Source organism: Engraulis encrasicolus, chromosome 16 (genome assembly GCF_034702125.1).
Source record: "Engraulis encrasicolus isolate BLACKSEA-1 chromosome 16, IST_EnEncr_1.0, whole genome shotgun sequence".
NCBI classification, from domain to species: domain Eukaryota; kingdom Metazoa; phylum Chordata; class Actinopteri; order Clupeiformes; family Engraulidae; genus Engraulis; species Engraulis encrasicolus.
Genome location: NC_085872.1, coordinates 54,970,284 through 54,977,262, shown reverse-complemented (window position 1 = coordinate 54,977,262; position 6,979 = coordinate 54,970,284). Strand labels below are relative to the sequence as shown.

The 6,979-nt window shown below is 40.9% G+C and overlaps 1 long non-coding RNA gene across 1 annotated transcript; it reads right to left on the bottom strand.

Moving 5' to 3' along the window:
• Positions 1-610: 610 nt before the first annotated feature.
• Positions 611-3,470, bottom strand: LOC134465940 (uncharacterized). The gene is made up of 4 exons (XR_010038230.1): positions 3,419-3,470; positions 2,112-2,173; positions 1,913-2,024; positions 611-644 (listed from the first exon to the last, which is right to left on the bottom strand). It is a non-coding gene; the product is annotated as an uncharacterized LOC134465940 (long non-coding RNA).
• Between the last annotated feature and the right edge of the window lie 3,509 nt (positions 3,471-6,979).

Here is a 6,979-nt window from a genome sequence, read left to right as displayed (position 1 = left end):
ACACTGAAAACCTAACAAGGACCCACCACAAACTTGATCCAACTACAGAGTTAGCTGCTGGTCAGACTACTTAGCCTACACAGGTCTACTGGTTACTCAGATAAGTTAGGCCTACTTGTTTTGTTTTTGTTTTTTGTTTTTTTACTTTTGTCATCATGTCCTATATAAAAACAAAATGAGAACTTGTGTATTGGAACTGCTATCAACACAGACGTGAAAAGTGGCTTTGACACACCCAAGACCTGCCACCCAATATGACTGCTGAAGAAGCAAAACAAGGCGACTACATGGTCTGTGAAGATCATTTCAGGCTGAAAACCTGCATTTCAAAAGTATGTATACATTAATGCTATACCAAATGAAACTCCTTAAAACACACATGCACCGACTTAACTCATCACACAAGTACATTATTGTAAACACGGAGGTGGTAAAAACAGGTTAAAGCACAACAGACACATACGTATTTATATCATAGGCCATTAAGCAAGTAGAAGTTTTTATTTTCCTTTGTGATAAATTTACTATTACTGTAACAATATGAAAGTACAGTTCGCATTAGTGTTGTCGTTTTCTCTTCAAGGGTCAAAGAACACGTCTGACTACAGGTGCTGTCCCCATCCTTGTCAGGCAACAGGTCACCCCTGTTCAGAGGAAAAGAGGTAATGCACTTAATTTCAATCCTAAAAAAAAACCAATACTCTGTTAATAACAAAACCCCCAAATGTCCAACATTAACATTTCATTCAATAACATTGGTCTTATAATACTTTGAGTAAAATGGTTAACAACAAAAGCGTGTAGTTTTGGTTGATATTACCGAGGAAAATTTGGCGTATTTTAACACACCAAAAAGAAGGTTTACCCGGTAATCATTAGGGAATGTGGCAAAACAGAATGGTGGATAAAACCTCACTGCAATTGACATTTTAAAAGACAGAAGTTGTGTCATGTGACAATCCCACAATGGCAAACCAGAGGCCAGATGTAGCAATTCTTACTTTATGGGAAAGATTGCATTAAAACCAGCGGTCACATCCACAATGAGGAAAGGTTCATCTTATGTCAAGCAGTAGATAGGGGACATTTTGTGTGAAGGGTTCACCCAAAGAAAGTAGATCTAACAAGAAGCGTCATTTTGTTTCTTTTCCGGTATCCACTTTATGTCGGGTGAACGCCCCTTTAGGAGACCTTCGGTTAGGAGACCTTCGGAGTCCTGAGGTTGAGAATCAATGCAGTCCCCTTAGCGCTGTAGATGGCGGTAGCACCCGTCGTGTGCAAACACCACGAAAAGAGAAGAAGAAGGAGGGACAACGCCCCCTTAGGAGACCGAATTTTGAGCACTCGCTTTTGCATTGAGTGGGCGTGTTTCGAGTCCTCTTTATTAAATATCCAACCTCTTTGGTCCAACTGTATGCAGGACAGACTGAGGCTTGAGCCCTGTGACTGTCATAATCATGTGACATTTTATGTGATTTTTATTGTCAAAGACAAATGTTGATGTCTGAAATCGCCAAACGCCAAAGAACTGCAAGTAACTGGCAAGTCCAAAACTGGCAATGTTGAATGCCATGATGGCATGATGGCCAGACGAGGCATGACCAAGTACATTCCCTACAACTTGTGTTGCTTTTCAACATTAACCGTTAATATATGGCGTTAGATATTTCCAGTTACCAGAATGGCAAGTGATGACTAAATTGTGCATTAAAGGCTCAGTGTAATGTCATGATAGTGTAGTACTGTGGTTAACTTTTCAATAAGTTATCTGTGGCATCACTGAATATATAGCCACTGGTGCCTTTCTCATTAATAACACAGCAAAACCCTTCTGTTGGTGATGACTCTTACTTCACTATGGATATTTCCTCTATGAGGCAGAGAGCAATGCAAAGTAGAAATGCCCACATACCACAACAGTACTTGAGTGCAGTGCATATGATTTCTTCACAAGTTCCAGGCCATCTGCTGTTTTCCAACACATAATGATGGTGGTGGCGTGGAATCTTGATCACTTCCAAAGACTGTAATTCACACAGAACAGAAACATTAGGAAATTCTAAACCATATGCCAATTTGTTTCCCCCATATTCATGCAGCTGTCAACATACCTATGGACACCAAGGAGGATCCAGAGGAGCATGTAGGCACATCAAGCAACCTGGAGCCACTGCTGCAAAAAAGACAAGACAATGGATTATCAATGGATGAACAACTGATTCTGTGACGTCTATCTGTCCATACAGCTGTGCACACTGAAGGAGGGAAAGTGGTTCTGTGACTCAGTCCATTCCAAGGAATAGGCAGGAGTTTTTTTAACAGCCAAATTGCCTTAGCCAACTACTTACATCCTACGTATTACTGACACAATGGTGTCATAGATCATAGCTGATCCCTTCCATCCAGCACATCGACGTTTTACTCCCCTTATGGAATCTTGAGAACCTGAACATCCTGGTTTAGAGACAGCACATAGCCACTGGCCTGACTGGTCTGACATTTGAACCTGCTCTGAATTATGACATGCCTACAATGTAATATTTTGTATGCACATCACCATTCCACTTCAATAACCACTTTAGCAACTTTAGCACTTGACCACTGTTCACGGTGTATGTGTGTGTCCACAGCTGTCTGCCATGCATGCGATCTGTTGTTTCTGTCCATTAGGCCTACAGCCTGTATTTGATGTTGGGATGTGCCAAAACAAACCTGTCAACCATGTTGGCATGGAAATAATAACCTCATTAATTGTTGCAGCTTGAAAAATAAATTTCTATTTGGATTGCATTTCGTTGTTGATTCATGATTCTTTACAGCAACCATCTTAGGCCTAGGCCTATGCTCTACACCGGAGCTATGGTCGGAGGGTTGTGCCACTAGTCCACAAGTTTGTCAGTTCTACATGCACGAGGGTTTTATACAAATAAGTAACTCAAACCAAATACAACAAGCCATCACCTGATTCATGAATGCCAGCCATCACAATTTCATAGCGGTGCTCTCAAAGCTAGAACCAGCCAACTGTCCAAAATGCTGGTGAGATTTCAGTTTGGCTAGAGCTCTAGAACCTAGTCATATCCACTTGCCCCATTGGGTATGAGCGTGTTTGGCCCGTTATAACTTAAAACTTCTAGCCATTTTGGCTGGTCTGCTTAGAACACAGGGGATTGGGAAAAAACACAGCATGTTGCGACATGGATTGTCTTACGTTGCGCACGAAGAAGATAGCTTAAAATGATATGTTGCCTGAAATAGTTTTTAATATGCCTGCCGATGCATATTAGTTCTGTTATTAAGCCGTATGCTAGCGATACCGCATCCCATTTGGCAAAACACGACATGCACAAAACACAAATCGGAGACTAAAGTAGCCTAATACCCGCACTCACATCAGTATTTTCTCCAAAACACATACCTCTTCGTCCATGAGAAGATTTTCAAAACAGCTGTCTCTCTGGCTGAAGTTTTCCACGGACGGCAAACAAACCACATGGCCAACAGCAAACAAACCGATTAGGTACGAGCAGTCGTAAAGGTTTATGTTTGCGCTTGCGTCGAGGCGTCGAGATGATTGGATCAATGACGGCGCAGCTCAGCAACCGATTGGCTCTTGTTGCCAAGTAGGCGGGAGATAAGCAGGCATTCGACGTTTTGGCGTTACGATTTCACACCGTTTATTCCTATGGAGACATTCGTCAGTGTTGTATCTCTGGTTAGAGTACCTCTGCCTCGTCATACTGCTGTGAGATAGAATCCAGCATATCCACAGCTGAATTCCATCTCGTATCCACTGACTGTTTGAGCGACTTTGTCAGCTTGGCTTGCAACCCCGAGTGTTTAAAATAGCTGACGAGCTTCTTCGCGTTGCTGATCAGCTGACTTGCGTCAGGGACTTCGCTCATCACAGCAGGGGACAGGGCATGCGAGAGGACTGAATTCAGTACATGGGCACTGCAGTTTAGCCTTTTAAATCCTCGTAAGGAGGCCACAAAATTTCGCACCTCTGTCTGTCACGAACACAATCTTTCCTCCCAAGACTGTGCAGTCGATTCCGAAGGCTCTTAAATTCAGGAATAAAAGAGAATGGATATTTTGTCCCGTCTTAGAGGTTCCCACATCAAACGGAGCAGAAAATAACACCCTGGACTGTAGTTTGTAGTCTGAATTGATGTAATGCAGAGTGGCCGAGAGGAAAGATGTTTTTCTATACGTTTCAGTCCAAACATCAGTTGTAACAGCACACCCGTATTTCCCAATGGTCTCTTTTATGTCATCTACGACAGCTCTCCTAAATTTGAGTGCCCTTTCTTCAACATGGCGTGACACAGTGGTTGGATGGGGCATTACAGTTGAGGACAATATTACTAGCCCCCCTCCTGAAATTAGACACATCTCTTCATTGATCATTGAGACTGATCATTATTAATACATGTGTGTTATTCTGGAAACAAATACACCATGGAGATAGTATCCAATAAGTTAAATTTGGAGTTTTCCATTTCCACAATGAGTTTAAACAGAAAAGTGTAAAAATGGCAAGGACAAAATTATTAGCCCCCTTATCATTAATAGTCAATACAGTGCCATTTATGAACAAAAATTTACACCAGGCACTTTGATTAGTTGTTAACTATGTTGGCACATGTCCTACCAGGGATTTTGGCCCATTTTTTTCATCGCAAATAGTTAAGCTGGTCCAAATTGCATGGCTGTTGAGGATGGACATTCATTTTCAGCACTCTTCAAATACTATCTAAAGGATTGAGGTCTGAACCACTCCATGACCATGGTTTTAGTATCCTTGAGGAACATTTGAACTATTTTGGATGCAAGTTTTGGGTTATTATCTTATTGAAAGATCCAGTGAAGATCTTATCTCCCTCTATGAGCATATTTTTGCAAGGTCACTTTCCACATTCTATCATAATTTTCAGTTTTTATGGTGCCGTACACCCAAACAAGGTTTCCTGTGGCTGAGGCTGCCACAGAATGATGCATCCACCACCATGTTTAATTTTGGAAACCATCTTATAACGATTCAAGGCCTATCCCTTTCTTCACCTGACAGAAGCAGAATTCATGCATCAAAGCAGGTGCAATTGAATATCATCAGATGAAAGCAGAGATGTTCAAAACTCATTTTTGACTTTCAAATGTTCACAGGCAAAGCTCAATAACACTCTGATATGCACTGCCTTTAGTAAAGGGGTTCTTCTGTGATGATGGCCCCAAAGCCCAATATGATGACAAGCCCTAACAACTGTCTTTCTTGGTGGGGGAAAAACTCCAGGTGAGGCCAGGTCAATAACAATCATCTAGGCAGGTGTCCAATGCTTCTTTGGTCTAATGAGGCCAAGCAGTTTCTATAGTTACACACAGTGGTGGGGCATCAAGTTTAGTCTGTTATTCAGCCTCAGACACAGGGAGTCTGGGTCTGAATCTGGATTGCTGGGTCTTCCAACAACATTGTAACCCAAAGCATACATTTAGATTAGTTCAGAGATTCTTCAAGGACACTAAAACCATGATATTGGAATCACCCGCTCATAGTCCAGTCCTCAATCCCACTGAGAGTCTGTGGTTAATGTCTATGCTCAGCATCCATGCGATTTGGACCAGCTAGAACACTTTGCAGTGAAGAAATGAGCCAAAATCCCTAGTGGGGCATGTGCCAACCTAGGTAGCAACTTATCAGAGCCTGTTGTCAGTTTTGGTTCATAAATGCCGCCATATTGACTATTAATGATCAGGGGGCTAATAATTTTGTCCTTGTCATTTTTGCCCTTTTTTGTTTAAACTTATCGTAACAATAGAAAAATCCAAATTCAACTCATTGAACATTATCTCCATCAGTGTATTTGTTTCCAGAATAACAGAAACGGTTAATAATGATCATTCTTACTGAGAAATCACGAGAAATGTCCAATTTCAGGAGGGGGGATAATAATATCGTCCTCAACTGTAGGTCTCGCACGTCAAATTTGCCTATGCTGGCTGCTGTGTCAACTAGGTGTTGTGCTAACTGAACTAATCCACGACCAGCGATGCTGTCATATGGACGGAGGTCCGCGGCAACAAAATCAACGCATTTCTCCACCGTCTTTTCATTCAAAGCCTCTGACACTTTTGCTTTGTTCCCTCTGAATTCCAGCAATTATTGTCCCTTTAAAACAGTACAGACATGACGATTCATGCCCGATGTACCTGATTTGTGCCCGCTGTATGTGAGAACCTTTTCGTACTTGTCACAACAGGCAAAGGGCAGCTGATTTCCTTCTGCGTCATAAACGAGTGAGAATGACTTCCAAATATCTGATTTCAAAACTTTCGATTTTTTTCACGGTGAATGTTCCTCTCTATAGACCAGCACTTACTTCTGAAGCATTATGTGTTGTTTCACTAGAGGAGCTCTGCTCTTCTGCTATGATCAGAGAGCAGACCGGAAGAGCCAGAACAGAATCGGATATGCGAGATTACACATCCGCAAATATGTGGGTAGATGACAGATAGGCTGCAAAAAACATTTTTTTCACAAAACATTGTTTATTAGGGAAAAAAGTATATGTCTACGTAGTGCAGCAATTGATCTTTCAAAAAAAATCAAAGTGGTCACAATGTAAGTCTATTAATTGATTATTTATTTACGTTGATAAAGCAAAATGTGTCCTTTGGTGTGACGTTAAGAAATATATATATTAAGTAATGTAGAAATGGCTTGATGGAGTTTTATGAACTCTTCATATTTATTGCAGTTTTTTAAAGTGTTAATTAAATGAGAAATTACCATTTAAGTATTTTTTTTCCCATTAGAAACCTTCGAGGAAATACAGGGATGCCTTTCTTTTTAAATTTTCAAAATCGTCCGAATTCATACGAACTTTTCAGGGATGATAATTTGTTCTTCCCTGATGCAATATTCAGTGTTTATCAGAAATGTTGTTAAGCTCAAACAAATATTTGAGCATTTTAAAAATGT